Consider the following 16,348-nt stretch of genomic DNA (forward strand, 5'->3'; position numbering starts at 1 on the left):
ACAAATAAGGAGGTTGGAATGCAGAAATGGCACTTTTTAGAATAAAGTAATAATAAAACCATCTAGTCAGCTGATACATGTGGAAGACTCTATCGGAAAATAAGCTGATTAACAAGAGAGACTGAGAAGTAGCTGAGGGGTTCATTTCACCGTCTCCTTCTCCAACCTGTTTCTGTCACTTAGCCATTTGACGAATGGCTCAAATAACCTTCGCAATGACAAGATGGAGTTATAGATCCCTATCATATTATTTACTGAAAGACCCAGCATTTACAGTTAAACAGTCTCTTGCCATTGGACTGTTATTAGTGACATATAGTATCATAGCCAATACTTTCCAGCATAACTCAAGCAATGTTAAAGCACTGAGAACTAGATCCACAACAAAATATTGTGTTCCTCTACAAACACTGCTGTTCATTTAATACAGACCCAGTTTCACTTTACCATGCAAGCCCTCAGAACTTGAGATGCCTGATGAAAGATAAATTATTAAAATGGTCATGTTTTAGGAGTTCTGGGTACTGCAGAATTATAAGAAAATAGTCTCCTGGAGGGTTTGCAAGCCAGTGTTTCCAGAGAGTGTTAATAAATTATCAAATATCAGCTCGGGCTGATAATATAAATGGATAATAATTTTACTAGCTGATTAAGTAGGAAAACAGCACTTTAATCTGATATTTGCATCTCAAATATAATTCATAATTTGCTACAAATGAGCTGGAAATGCATTAGATGTGATCCTAGTTATTTGCTCTTAAATAAAAACACATTACTTGTGTATTCACAACAGCTGAAGGTGCTGTACTTGAACTGTGTATGTGCTCAACTATCATATTTCATCCAGTCACTGAACTGTGTTTTAAAACTCAACACCGAGCTTTTGAAAACATCTTTCAGTCAAAGTAATTAACAGGTTTCCTCTTTTGTAATTTGAGACACACCTTCTGAATCCTCAGTTGTTCAAACTGTAACTGAACCAAGACTATAAGGAACAGAGCGCTGATGACTATAAAGCATGCTTGTTACAAGGCTTTACCTCAGAGAGTTTAAGGTAGCTGCTGCAAATGAACATCAGCCATATTAGCATAGATTGGTAGGCTGGTTATGTATTTTCCATGTGTTATTTCCATTTGTCCTTGATTGGCTGTACAGTCGCTTCAGAAAGTATTCAGACCTCTTCACTTTTTGCATACTTTAACAGTGTTGTAAATTTAAATTTAAGTGGATAAACATGCACTCAGTATACACCTCAATGACCCATAATGACAAAGTGAAAACATGTTCTTAGAAATTTATTAAAAACTAAAATTTATCATTTACAAAAGTCTTCAGACCCAGTGCAGTGGCACTCCAAATTGTGGTCAGGTGCATCCTGTTTGCCTAAATCTTCTGGGGGATGTCTGGAACTTGACTGGAGTCCACCTGTGGCAAATTGAATTGATTGGACATGGGTTAGAAAGGCACCCACTTGCATATATAAGGTCCCACAATTTCCATTGCATGTCAGGACAACAACCAAGCCATAAAGTCCAAGGAACTCGCTGTAATCCTCTGCAATAGAATTGTGGCTAAGCATAGATCAGACCAAGGGTACAAAACAATTTCTAAAGTTTTGAGTGTTCCCTCAGAAGTGTGGCCTCAGAAATTGTGAAATGGAAGAAGTTTGGAACCACCAGGACTCTTCCTAAGGTTAGTTGTCTGGCCAAACTAAGTAACTAGGCAAGAAGGGCCAACAATCACTCTAACAGAGCTTCAGACGTTCTCCTCAGAGATGGGAGAACCTGCCACAAAGACAACCATCCCAGCAGCACTCCATCAATCAGGCCTTTATGGCAAGAAGACTGGCTAGAAGTAAGCTGTGTTGACATGACAGTGCACTTGGATTTGACAAAACATATTTAAAGGAGTGCAGAAAAGATTCTTTGGTCTGATGAAACAAAAATCGAAGTTTGGGCAGAACTCCAAATGACAAACATGCTCCTGAGAGCATGTGACGATTCATCTTTCAGTGCGACAATAACCTGGAGCTTACACCCAAGAAAACACTGGACTGACTTTGAGGCAGGTTTCTAACTGTCTTTGAATGGCACAGTTAAAACCCAGACTTAAACCCCACAGAACACCTATAGAGAGACCAGGAGATGACAGTTCACAGATGCTTCACATCCAGTCTGACAGAGTTTAAGAGGATCTGCCACAAAGAATGAGATAAACTGCCCAAATCCAGGTGAGCAAAGCTTGTAGACACTTACCCAATAAGACTCAAAGCTGTAATTGCTACCAAAGAGGCTTCTACAAAGTAGTGACTTCATAGTCTGACTACTTTTGTGAATGAGTGATTGGTCATCAGGTATAGGTTAACAAGCAAAACTAGTAATTGTAGCCATTTACAATTAAACCTGTGACACACACACAAAAAAAGTAAAAAGTGATGGGATCTGAATACCTTCTGAAGCCACTATATCTGGAAAAGTTTAATTTCCCTGTCTTTTTCCAATTTTAAGTCTTGTTTTATCTTATTTCTTTGTAAATACCTCATTGGCAACTGCTAAATGTACTCTTTCCACAGTAAGTCACTAATGATAGAGCCACAAGATTTGCAACCAAATTTTGGCTCATATAGCATTGGCTGTCAGATTACCTTCTTCTTGCTTATAATAAATGACTAAATAAATAAATAAACTTGATTTTAAAGTTCCAACTACAAACACACATCTGTGAATAAATAAAAGGACCAATATGAGCTATGGGGTAAACTCCTGCTTCACCACTTTGTCAAACATACTTTGAAGTGGAATGATTGGAGAATGGTTGGAGGTGAAACTGGACAAAAGGAAGAGTACAATGCCATTGTATGCCACATCAAAAATTTTCCAACAGGATAAACCAATTAAATTAATGTGACACTGAAAGCAGTGATTGACATCAAAATCATCATCCAACATGTTTTAATGTATCATTTTATGCAAAGTACCATTATTAAAAAAAAAAGGTAATTAAGCAAAAAATTATCTTGAGTTACAAATTCTAGATTTACCTTAAACCTATTGTTCTTAGTCTGGGGTGTATTAGTCTTTTTCCAAAATAAAATGATGGAAGTCCAAGCTAATTTCCTTTACCAATCCAACACTTTGTGTATGAAAAACCCAAGTGATACAGTATATTATTCAAGACATTGGTGTGGTGTTTATGAAGAAGCCGTGGGAAAGGTAGTGGCAGGTCCACCCAACACATCACCGTGAACTGAACTAATTGAAGATTATGGTGGGGAATATGCCATGCCTCTGCCAGCAGATAATCCCTCATCAGCTGCCGTCTGGACTCAGAATGAGGAGTACATTTCATGAAGGGACTCCCCCCATGGAGCTGCAGAAACTGAGAGGCAGCCCTGTTTAATTACTAGCCTCACTCACAGCACTCAGGACTAGTGGAGTACAGAGACTGGGGCGGGACAGCGGACTGAGGTTCTGGGAGTCTTATGGGGTGGGGGGTGGGGGTGGGCAGGGGAATGCCTAACCCCCTAACTATGGAAAACAGGAACAATGAGATTTTGTTTAGACTGAAGGCTCTGCAGCTTTGCCTCAGTTGCCATTGTCTCCCCGGCTTTTTCTTAAGTCCTCGCAGGTTACAAATCCAGACGCATATTGAGTCATTCATGTATCTGTCAATGACAGGGTGAAGCCCACGTAGAGACTCCTGCTGGGAATTTAATGAACACGTTTTCCTAAGGAGGTAGCTCTGAAAGTTAACAGACTAGCACAAGGGAGAATGTGAGAAAGTTAGCGACAGCCAAGAGTTTGAGGTCTACTGCCAGTTTTGGTTTACAGACTTGTTTGATTTCATGCAGCATTTTAAGGGGTGTATTGTTAGTGAGGTTGGTGGTCTGGGCACAAAAAAACTACTGAGATCAAACATCACCTTCATGTCATTCACTCCGAATGCTCAATGCTCAATTTACTGATAAAGGAATGCTTTTTCCAAAAAACGCAGTTGCATTTTTTCAATCCAAAGCAAATGAAGGCCTCCACAACAAATCTGGAGTATAGAAAGTAGAAATGAGGTCCAAACACCAATGAGAATGGTCTCTTTGTGCAAAGTGGCCCTTTTCAGAGGGTGGAGGGTGAGCGTGGAGAACTTCAGCAAAGCATTCTGTTTACAAATAAGCATGGCTTAGTGTGCAAAGAGCCTCCAGACAGTCTTAGGTCAAGGAGCATTCAAGCAAAACATCTCACCCCAGTCAGAGCCGACCTCATCGCTTTACCCCACAGCTGGAATTCACATGCTTATGGATGATGGTAAACTCCATTGAATTTGAGGGAAGGCAATGAGACAAGTAAGTTGTAATCCTTAATCTAAATATCAAATGGTTTTGCATTTGCAAACATGTTGTGTCTGGACTCTTGATCGAGCAGGATAAGAGATTCATTGTGTGAAGCAAAGTATAGAACTAGGGTAAGGATGTGTGCATTCAGGGTCCGTCACACAATAGCTGGAGTGACTTTGGATCAAATATGAAAAAAACTTGTGTGGTGCTGGAGTGGGTGGGGACCAAGAGCAGCTGTCCTAGGGAAAAAAACAAGTCTTCCAATTTTTCAAGGTCAGTATTGATTTGTGCATATGGCATGACATTGCATGCATGTTAAATGAAAATGTGAACTTCACAAATATTACGATACATAATATTTTAGAAATAAATAAATCCAATGACGTAAATCACATGTATCATTGCAAGTGGAACAAAGCTATGTCAGATCAGTTTTGAATGTTTTAAATACAGTATGATTAATTGTATAAATGTAACATACAGTGGAGCATTTTGACAAGTTATTTGTGCAAGTCCTGAAAATGAGGGCATGACATAACCAAAACAAAGGAGCGTGCATTCCTTGAGCACTCAAATAGATGAGAACATGGGCATGAGGTCGTCCTTGTGGAAACACAAAACCATCCCATGCCTTCAGTCCTTTTTTCTCCTTACACTCACTCAGGAAATTCTGTTATGATGCTGTATGAAATGCCTGCCTGACATACACAACGCTGACAATCATGCCCACAGATGAAACAAAGCTAAATACAGCTGAATCTGGTGCAACTGCTCTGATCCAGTGGTCAGCGTGTAATTAATCAAAGCACTGAGTCTGAGCAGAAGTCTCTCCTGAACAGTTTAGCATCAAGTCGACAGAAGTGATTTGATTTAACAAGCGGAATCATAGTTGTGTCTTTGTCCTTGACTCTGTGTCTGGAGCTGCCAGACGGGTGGGTGTTGAGGGCAAAACCTTTGTGGTGCTTCCAGAGACATTCTGTGTGGAGCCCCTGTCAGTGGTCCATACATGTACTGTAGCCAGCTACTCCTCTGAAGACCCACAACAGCCCTGGTCATCTCACGCTATCAAGATTCAAGTTGTTTGAAAGATCAATTAAGTTTATCTTAACTTAAGAAAAACCCTTAAATACCTGATGCTGTTAAAATAGCTCTTTATAGCACTCATACATCTACTAATTCTTTGCAGGTGCTGGATAGCAATTACATGAACATGAATGATGAAAAATACGTCAGTCTTGTTCACAGCTCTTCTTTTATTTTATGTGGACATGACTGACATTTGAACCACAGATGGTCTTCTTCAGGTATTATTCTTGCTCCTGTATATATGTCCAAACACAGCAGATCTGATGCCACACAGATAATTGTTAGCCTCACAATTAGATTTTTGTTATTCAAATAATAATTGTCTCTTTGTTTGTGCTACCAAATGTCATTAAATACACAACTGAGCAGCTGGACCTAGAGAATTTTTGGTTAATTAATAGTCTGTTGACTGACTAATCAATTTATCAATGAACTGTTTCAAATCACAACTACTAAGTCTGATACCATGGTTTTCAGCTATTTAACACTTAACATTAGTCTATGCTGAATTAAAGAAAAAAAAAACTTCTTTCTTAACCTGCTATTTTAAATTATATTCATAAGCAACACTGACATATGTATAAAACAGTGTAAGAGGCAAACCTTCAAAATTTCCAACAGACCACAGTACATTGTAGTCACAAGACTTGCTGCATTTTGACTAAGTGGTAGACACACCCCTCTGTTCAAAACAAGTTGGCACGCTGACTATACTAATATGTCTGTATTCCCAACCTTCAGCAAGAGCAATGAGTTCATAGCCCTTATCCAGGAAATGTAGAAAATCCTGACAGAAAAAAGAAACAAATCATCAAAACAATGACAGTGATGCTTAAGATTATCAGATGAGACACAGCCTTTAAATTTTAAGGATACAGCAAAAACAGAATATGCAAAAAAACGGAAATATCACTCGGGATTATAACGTGGCCTAAAAACTCAACCATTTTTCCCAGTGCATTAAAATAGAACTTACCAAATATCATCAAGAGGCAGGAAGTTCATTCTGGAAACAGTCAGAAATCCCTGACATTTAATGTCATTTCCTTTGGCACAAGCTCATGGTGCCTAACTCTTGCCCTGAGCTCGCCGCTCTGTGAACTCAATCACCCCGCCCAGTAATCCTCGCTCTCCTAACTGCGGTGATTTTGTCACATGAACTGCAGAGTCTGAAAGCTGTGCACGCACAATCTGGAGAGGACACGTCACAAACGGCGGTCACACTCATGCACAGCTAATCTCATTACCCTTGTCTCTATGCAGTATGGGGTCAACAGGGTTGTGTTGCCTGTGCCACCACAGTGCACCGGGATCAAAATGATCATGAATTTCGGTGAGGCTTCACAGAAACATGAGTCACCTCAGTCCGAGCGGTGGTACGTATTAATAGCGGCTATCAAGAGGCCTAAGTGGCCTGGCTTCAGAACAAAACATGTTGCTGGGTAAAAGTTGTTTGGGCGCCCAGGATGAAAAGTCATTGCAGCCTGTGTTTACCGTCTGTCAAGTCTGGTATTTTAAAGCAGTTCATGCAACAGGTGCAACTTAAGATACAGTGAGAGTTATTCTGAGTGATAGCTCAAGTCACCATTAAAACATCCCAAAGGCCACTCAGTCTGTCTGAAGGATTGCAGAGTGAGTAACTTGACTGCTTAAGTGGTCTATGCTCAGAGGACACTCAGTGCTTGACTGATGAGCTTACAAATGAGGATGTGTTTATACCAAATATCCCTTCAGATACACTTGCAATACAACCAAATCTGCTGAAAATAAATAGATGCATTTTTTGCAGCTGTAACGCAACTGGTTGCATTCTGCACACAAAACCTTTGTTCAAATTGTTCAGTGCTCTCAGAGTACCCATTTTCAAAATAGGGCATCTGGGTTGTGAAACAGTGGGAATTCAAAGAATAATAATTTAAAGCATAAAACTAGTGTAATGGTGTAATCATTCTTCCACTTGTCCACATTTTGCATTGACAAAGGTCAAACTGTGCATATCACAGGGCAGTGGCCACAGCTTTTTGACTGATCTATTGTAACAGCAATAAGCCTTGATCACATGTGCAGTAGTTGATGAGGTGATTTTGTATAACCAAAAATATTTGAACTTTTTTTTTGACTTTTTAATTCCTGCTATGCAAGCAAACGTACTCTAATCTCTTATCAGCTAGAGTGTGTATTATGATATATGTAACTAGCCAAGATGTTTAATGTTCCCACTACTGTTTTACATACATTCCCTATATTTTTAGCATGTTATGCCAATCAAATCTGACAAAGGTGATTTATCTGCATTAACCCTAAATATCAAAGTAAATGAACTCCAGGTCTAGCTCATAGAGGAAATTCTATAAAACAGCACCTACAAGATGCATTGTAGGTCAGCTCCTAAATTCTTCAGTGGAACAGATAAATGGTATTGATCATCAAATACTAACTTTCATTCGTCCTGCAGCCAGAATTTGGTACCAAATAATATGACTCTCACTGTGTCATGATTTCATAAACATGAACCTCTAACTCTGCAATCACTGTTTTCCAGCAGCAAATGCTCCGAAAGCCACATGCACACCAGGACCTGACTCTCCCACAGAAAGAATTATCAAAAACGGAACGAGGCCAAATAAACATTTTGTTTCCCCACAAACGTTACCAGTCAAAATCCCTTGCTGGCTGTGATAATAACTTGCAGTCCAGCCTTTATGCACAGTGGGGTGAGTCAGACTCGCCATGCAGCCCGTGCGGTGATATTGGGGACAGCCTGCGCAGCGGATGAAACGAGATGAAAAGCTTTCGCTGGGGATGTGTATAATCCTGTCCTCACGACAGTCGTCAGACCACCTCGTAGATTATAACTCGGCTGAGGATCACTTTCTAGGCTGTTTGAATTAAATGAGGAGCGGCGGTGAGACGCACAGTTGTTAAGTCGCCTTTCTTCCTGACAATTTCTGAAGCACCAAAACAACACGCAGCAGCTGCAGCCGGAGAGGATACATAAATATGCAGCTTTTTTCTCGGTTTCCACTCATGCACTGTGGACGCTTAAGGAGGAGACTTTGAACTGACAAGCAACAAGCACATGGTGCGTTGTTATGGTGAGTCGACTGCAACTTTTCTTTGTCCTGTGACATGCATTTGACACATGACTTATTCTGAAAATCTTATCAAAAAATTAGCTTAGCCCACAATAAAATTAGGTTTTTGCACAGTAGGAACAATGTGTGGAAAAAAACATTATAACAGTGGTAATATTTGCAGTGTGTCCTTTGTGCACGTTGAAGACTTTACATTGAGTTTGTCTTTAAGCTAGTTTTTCACTGGTGGTAAAGTTGCTTTATAGCTTGTAAAAGCTCTCTGTGTGCCACTGAAAAGAAGTTAATTATCATACTTTATATTATACTAATTATTCTGAGAGATTTTATAATTTTATGCTAGCGTTATGAACTAAATTTTGCACTTGTGCTGTGGTGTTAAGTTGATTCCTGTTGTGGTTCTTCTTCTTTTAGTTTATTTCCTGTATTTGCACTCAGTGCCCCTTGTTGGTAGGTGTCATGTGACTGCAAGTTCACTGTCATGGGAGGAAAAAAAACAAAACAAACATAAAAGTTTGTTTAACCATGTCACACCCAGCAGTGTGAAGGTTCAGTGTAATTTCTGCAGCTGATGAGTGCAAACATTAAGAAAACTGCAGCACAGAGAAATTAAATTTGTGCAGCACCCCAGTTATTGGTTTGTTTTCTACTTAAGTGCAAGTTTGTAGTGATACTAGAAACTTCTTTGATGAGGGATGTTGAAGTGTCAAGGAAGCAGCAAATTGTTTGTTTAGGCGCAGTAATTTTGAAGGATGTCCATGTATAATGAAGTGCGGCAAAGGTGAACCGTAAAAAGTTAAAATGTCTCTGAGAGGTCTTGTTAAAGGAGTGTTCAGAAATATACATAAATATAATTTACTGAATTAAATGAGACTGTTAGGTCAGACTGACCTATAGAGGGAAGGAACCTGAAGAAATTATTAAAAACATAAAACATCAAGGTAATAATTGTCAAAATATAGTACACAGTGCACATTAAAGCTACTTTAATGTGTGTTTGGATAATACCTTAGTACCGTGAGTTTCCTAAAAAAAAAAAAAAAACTCAGACAGGAGTTGTGGAGTTATAAAATAAAACTGCAGCTTATTCTCTTTATATTTTCTGCAGCTTGATTCAGCTTCATTTTTGTTGCTGTAAGTGACCCCTGTATGAAAAATAGTAATTATCCACCAGCAGCGAAATCAATCTAATGTAAAGACCTGTCGCTGACGCCTGTGCATAACTAGACTGCTTGGCTTTTACAGTGTCTGTGGAATTGCTCTTTCCAACATGACATCATCTTTTATGTCACACATTTTCAAGTCAGTTGAGAGATGAGTTAGGGGAATTTTGTCAGAGTCCTATTTTCTTAGCAGAACTGGACATCAAATTGATGATAACAACAGTGAAGCTCTTGCTGACAAACCCTCTTAAAATGTTGAAATAAACTCCTGCCTTGTCATACCCTCATATATAACTCTTATTGCTGAAAACAAGTTTTGCAGCCACTGCCACCACAGTGCTCATATTTCTGTCACCATTTGAAATTAGTCATTGAACTCTTGTGGTGATTCCGGAGGGGTTGTCCTCATCTTTATGTATTTTATTTGGATTTTGTGTAAATCCAGGATTTTCTGTTTTCTGCAGCAACATCAGAAGTTGTATAATATCGCGGCCTGCGTATTCTCAGTTCCAACCTCCCTACCATCGTCCAAACACATTCATGCCTCTGTTCAGGTGTGTGTGTGTGTGTGTGTGTGTGTGTTCACATCTCTTGATGTTGCTTTATTCTCTTTTCCAGTTCTTCATTGCTTGTAGAGCTCATCAGTTGATAGCTGTGTTGAGTGTGGAGCTCACAGGATACACATTGGGTGAATCATTAATTATGTTACAGCAGCTTTTAAAGATTTCTGAGTGTGATCTGATGAGTAAGCAATGTCTCAGGACTGACAGTGAAAAGCTAATGATCTGACAGTAAAATAACTAACAGTGTGAAAACTTCCACGCAGTAGATTGTTGTAAATACGTATTTTTGTTCCTTGATGTGCTTCCTTGATCCTCCTCCTCATTTTTCACTGATTGTTCTTTTGATCTAATATTGTATCTGCCGCATATCACTGATGCAATACAAAACAGCTGCGCAAATATTTACGGTCAGTAGTAGCAGCATAGTTATGAGTGCATAAAAGCTCCCGGCAAAACTATACAGAAGGCTTTTATCTTTTCTATGTAACCTAATGCTCAATGTTTGCTTAGTGCAAGATCTAATTTTACTGTGCGACTTAATGAGTGGATATTTACAAAGAGAGCTGCACTCCTGCAACCCAAGCTGCAGATATCATGTTATGCTGACATACATAGGCAGGCTGAATTTTTAAGCACAATAATATGTTTTGGTTGTAAAGAGATTTTATTGTTTTGTGACATTTATTGATGAGAGGCTGCTGCTGTAGTTGCCCATTTCAGCATATCGATTTATAGCATCTGATTTTCAAAAGAAGTCCACAACAAATTATGGCAAATACATTTAAGGATCGTGTACTTGCTGTGCTGCAGCAGACTGTTGAGTGTCATCCTGCAGTGGGAGGAAGGAACAGGTGAACACTATCAGGCAGCTGAGCCAGACAAGCCAATAAACCAGCCTCAGGACACTGCTGACTGATGCAAAACTTGCCTTTAGTCCTCCCTCATTCCTCAACTGTACTGCTGCTGCACTGAAAACTGAGTACATGCTAAAAATGTTGTTTGTCCCACAGTTATGGTACAAGCTGTTAGTGTACAGCACAGAGTACAGTATGCTGTGAGTAAAATGGCACTTAACCAGCTCGGCTGCTCTTATTTGGGGTTTTCTCGCAAAGAATTGATGTATGTGGTTTCCCCCTGAGACTTTGAAAATGTCTTCTTAAAGTAGTGCATGTTTGTATCTGTGTCTGTGTTTGGGGCTTTTATGTGCATGACCTAACTCCACAGTGAGCAAAGAATCTGCAGTGATGGCTGCATGGTCATGTGAATGTGTGCGCACACGCACGTCTGTGTGTGTGATTGAGTGTGCACACGTCCTCCTCCCTCCCCCATCGTTTCCTTGTAAAGCCGACAGAGAGCACACTAAGTTCATCTAAGGACAGGGAAATGCTTTTCTTTCCAGTGTGAATCATTTTGGAAAAATGAGCCTCTGGACTGAATTGCCCCAGCAATTTGGCATGTTTCTGCATTCTGCTTTATTGTCTATTTTGGCTGAACTTGCAGTTCTTCATTTCACTGCCAAGAAAACTTCAGGTCCTATACAACAGGCAAAGCCAGTTTCTGAGTCAACCGCGGCCTGTAAGCAAATAAAATAAATCTCTGCAGAATACTGCCATAGCTTCCTGTTTAGCTGTGAATTCCAAAGAGAAAAGAGCGAGCCATGTCTGTACTGTAAATCCAGTGTTCCCCACTCCTAGAGACGTTGTGGACAATACCCCTCTGTAAGCTTTACACCTTCAAATAAAATTGTACAGGGAAAATGACACTAGCCCACCTTTTATAAATGTGTTTAATATATTTAGATTAAGACCTTTCCTCTTTTTAAGAGCCATTTTAAAAAGGTATCTGCTCTTGCACTCATGCAGTTTAGAGAACAAAACTCTGCAGTGCAGTGAAAAGAAAGTGTGAGTGGGAGCGGTTTTGAGATGTAGACAAGGAGGAAGGGAGGGAGGTGTGTGTGTGGGGGTGGGGGTGGGGGCAGTTTTTTAATTTTGCAGTCAGCCAGCCCCCTTATAATTCTGCTGGTTCCCCCATCAGAGGGAGCAGAGAAGGGAGAGGGAGTGGCCTCTGTTGAGGTTTGGGTGAGCCAGTGGTGGGCTGTGGCAGCCGGCAGCTGGGCTCTCACTACCTATGTCCTCCAGCTCCAGCCTGAATTATGAAGGCTCGGGAATGGCAGCCAGCCTAATTACAATGACTGATTGCCCGTCCGTTGGCATTTCTCAGACGGTGATTGTCGTGTGTGTAGGATACGAGGGGAAGGAGGAGGGCCATTTCTCATTGGCCTTCCCCTTTCTTTCTTTGCATGAGAACAGCCAGAGATTGAGATCTGATTGGTTGGAGAGAAAAGAGATGTTTCATGATTTGGCAAGGCAGAAATGGTGGAACGCCAGAAACAGGTGATGTTGCACTGATGGCGCATTGTAGCCTATTCAGTCTTTGGCACAAAAGCCATAAAAAAGGTAGGTGTTACACCACAAAAGACATATAATATTAAAATATATTTAAATATTATTTTTGCTATTGTCCAGAAATTCTTTCAGAATGTTTTTGATAAAGAAATGGGAAAGCCTCACTGATCCTTAAATGTGTCAATTCTTCAGCCTGTTGACTTCTTAGTGTGTATCTTGAGAGTTTTCCTCATCTATTCCACTGGCATTGTAAAAATGAAAATAAAAAAGGAAAAAGGAGAGGTCTTGAATTGGCCATTTGTATGTCAGCAGAGCACTCAGAGGTGTGATGTGTGTGTTAAGTGGGAGCTGGTTTGAGTTGGTCTGCCCTGCTTTGTCCACTGCTTTGGCTTTTGTTCCTCCAGTAATGAATTGTGGAAGCCTTGGCTTCAGCTGGAGTGTCTCATAGCAACTGAAAAGAGAGAGGGAGAGCTGGTAAATGGAGAAAGGGCCAGGGGAGATCATGTGTTTGTTTCAAAAGGGCAAGACAGACCAGACCATCGTTTGGGCATTTTCATGAAGAGGAAAAATCAAACTGGACGATTCATCTCGTAACGGCACATCATTATTTATTGCCTTTATTTCAGATGACAGCGTTTTGGGGCCTGAGGTAGTGGCGTGTGTTCTCTGAAATGTGTCTCTCTTTTAAAAGATGTATTTTATGTCTGCCTAGACTCCACTTGTAATGTAATGAAATAGTTGAGTGAAGTGATAATAACAGTATTAATAAAATAAAATGTGCAGACATAGACAGTCTGGTCTGGTGACAGAGACCATCCTTTGAATAAAATGTCAGTCCAGCCTCTTCCTGTCCTGCTCCTTCCCTTTTGTGATGTGAAAACACATTCATTTTCATTTTTACATGTCTGAGACATCCTATATAATGCAATGAATGACTTTCCAAACATACCACTGTTTTGTAATTTTGTAATGTAAAAATTTCTGGACCCTTTTACTACTCACCTGTCGCTGCAACTCACTGTATTTAACACTCAGTGATGGTTAAGCATCTTGAATATCCAATGGCACTGTTGATTAACTGAAACCTAGTACCACTCTGCGGTCGTAGCGGTTCTCAGGTCAACCGGCAACTTTTGCCTGAGCCCGTGTGTGTGTGTGTGTGTGTGTGTGTGTTTGTTTGTAAATGTGTATGAGTTTACCTTGCATGCATGTAAGTTCACATTTGCATCTGTGTGAAAGCACACATGCGTTTGACTAAATGTGTGTGCGTTCACACCAGGCTAGTTTTTTTATTAACTGGCGGCCAGTGCTGAAGCCTGGCCATGTTTGCCCTGTGACCCAGACACTACCTGTCTGCTGCCATGGTTACAGGGACAGAACAGGTTTAGTGGCCTGACTCCAGGGATTACTTTCCCTGGTCTTAACAATCAGGCCTGTGCCCCAGTGGCTGTAAAATGGACCAAACTGCACCCTAACAGTTAAGGGAGCTGTGCAGTTTGCCCTGGTGGCCTTTAAAACTGTCCTAAGTGCTGTGTAAGGGATTAGACCTGTACAACGTAATTGCTCTGGTGTCAGTGACTGTCCCTTTGTGATCTGGTTCACTTGTAGTGATAAGCTCTCATAAATGAAAGAGCTCACAGATTCAGGTCTGAAGTGCTTGAGCTAAAACACATGTTGAATCTCATTTTCTTTGTCTTTGGGAGCTTAAGATTTTGTCAGCAAATGCAATTATACATTTTCCACCCACACTGACAATATCTTTTCTTTCTGTTTACTCAACAGATCAATGAATGGGGAGAAAACACAGGGCCTGAAACAGTCATTGTAAGTACTTTCATATACAGAAGTTGAACACAATAACCTGAACATCTTTAAAATATCATACATTACATACCAGTTCCTGAAACGTATAAATTGCCATTTTTGTTATGCAGTTTGTACAAGAGTCATTTGTTTCATATATTTGGTAATGTAGATGAAGTAATGATTGATTTCCTGATCGTCCACACTATGGACAAAATAACATAAGCACTATATTAGAATAACAGTAATGTAGCATTACACTATAATTCAGTGAAAGGCAAAAACTCACAAACCAAGGCCTCAAGGAAAAAAAAAAACATTTCAATACAAATTGAACATTGAGTTTAAAAGGGTAGAATTCAATGCAGAGATATTCTTTGTTTGATTGCATTACTGTGTATTTCACAGATGTTTGTGTAATGTCTGTCCAACTTTAATATATGTTCTACATTACAAATCTGCTGTGTAACATGACTCTAACATTACACACGTGGGGGATGGTTAACTGTGCAAACGTGTGAGAGGAGTGATTTAGTTTTCAAGGCCTGACCAATACCCAGAGGCAGTTCTCTATCTCTCTCTCTGTACACTTCATTCCAAGAAATTGCAGATCAGACTGTAACTACTTAAAAAGACTCAGATGAAGTGTACAGGTCATTCTTACGTGTTCTTTCTGTGTCTGTGCGACCTTGGAAACAATTGAAAATGGTGGCAGGACTTGATTTGCTTCCCACCCCATGAAGCTGGTCTTGTCTGGCTGACCAGATTGGTGTTGACATTTTTATTGCCGTTCACTGACTATTCATTGTTATTTATGCTGCCTTTGATTTAGTGATCGAATGCACAGGTTATATACCCCACGTGGCTGCCATGCTAAAGGCTATGGAACTGGCTGGTGCACTGAGGGTCAGTATACTCTGGCCCAGATTTTTAGTGACTTAGCAGAATCACAAAGGCCTCTCTTATTCTCTCCAGTGACTTGCAGTCTTACAGGTGTCCACCAGATGCTGCAGGCTGCCTGCACTGTCCCTTGCATGTCATCCAGTGGAAGATGTAATATCCACTTTGGAGCAAAGGGTTGGAACTGTTTCCATGGCGTTAGGATTAAATGTAATTTAGTTGTGCATCATAGAAAATGGGTCCCATTTTGGGCTATTAAGTAGCTTTGATGATGCATCTTTCACAGAAAGTGGACTGAGGGCAGTGTGATTGAAAACGTGTCTTTAATTCCAGTCATTTAATTCAAGTATTTGGAGAGATGATGAAAGAAGAAGTTTGATATAAAACATTATGATATGTCAGTTATAACCACTGTTTGGAGGTTTGCTGGGTTTTTCAACCACAGCTTTCAAATTACAGTCATGCATCAAAAGTTGTAAGCAATTCTTGAAAGAATATGTAATATTGGTGTAATGAAACACAAAATTAAGAGCTGTAAATACAGTGAAAATATGAAAACTTAATTCTTCTGACAGCATATCATGTATCTCATGTAAACCTGCTCTGGTTAAGAGGGAAGGAGGAGGGTCTGTATCTCATGTCGACTTCACAGTTAACTTTGTGAACAAAACCAGCCCTGCCACAAGGCATGCTGGGAAGTTTGGCTGCTGGCGAAAGTGCCTGCCAATGTCCAGAGAGCGGCTCCGAAAATCTTGCAAGGGCTGAAAATGAAGTTTGAAAGTAGAAATAAGAGTAGCAACAAAGCAGAGAGCTCTCACAGCTGTAGGCTCAGCCTTCTCTCTTAAAGAGATATTACCAAAACATTCCTCAGTCATGGGCAGGGAAATGGGGCTGCACAGTGAAGTGCTGCTCAAATGTACTGTAGATCAACGAATCAGAGTCTTGTTTAATTTGCTTTTGAAACTACATGCAAGTTATGGTCAGATTTTGATTTTACAATATTGATATG

At 40.1% G+C, this 16,348-nt stretch overlaps 2 long non-coding RNA genes across 8 annotated transcripts in view; one reads left to right on the forward strand and one right to left on the reverse strand.

Annotated features, from left to right (window-relative positions):
• Window positions 1-1,277: 1,277 nt before the first annotated feature.
• LOC127142860 (uncharacterized) lies at window positions 1,278-7,225 on the reverse strand. The gene is made up of 2 exons (XR_007813947.1): window positions 6,390-7,225; window positions 1,278-6,200 (listed from the first exon to the last, which is right to left on the reverse strand). It is a non-coding gene; the product is annotated as an uncharacterized LOC127142860 (long non-coding RNA).
• An 883-nt stretch (window positions 7,226-8,108) lies between these two features.
• The window catches only part of LOC108883068 (uncharacterized), a 41,232-nt gene continuing 32,992 nt past the window's right edge, over window positions 8,109-16,348 (forward strand). For 2 of the 7 annotated variants that reach the window (XR_007813945.1, XR_001960875.1), the window contains exons 1-2: window positions 12,157-12,687; window positions 14,419-14,460. This is a non-coding gene — a long non-coding RNA (uncharacterized LOC108883068). Of the gene's footprint in view, window positions 8,509-12,156; window positions 12,688-14,418; window positions 14,461-16,348 lie in introns of those variants that run through there. The other 5 variants (XR_007813943.1, XR_007813946.1, XR_001960873.2 and 2 more) reach the window with 5 other exon arrangements.

The sequence above is a fragment of the Lates calcarifer genome, linkage group LG10 (genome assembly GCF_001640805.2).
Source record: "Lates calcarifer isolate ASB-BC8 linkage group LG10, TLL_Latcal_v3, whole genome shotgun sequence".
NCBI lineage: Eukaryota > Metazoa > Chordata > Actinopteri > Centropomidae > Lates > Lates calcarifer.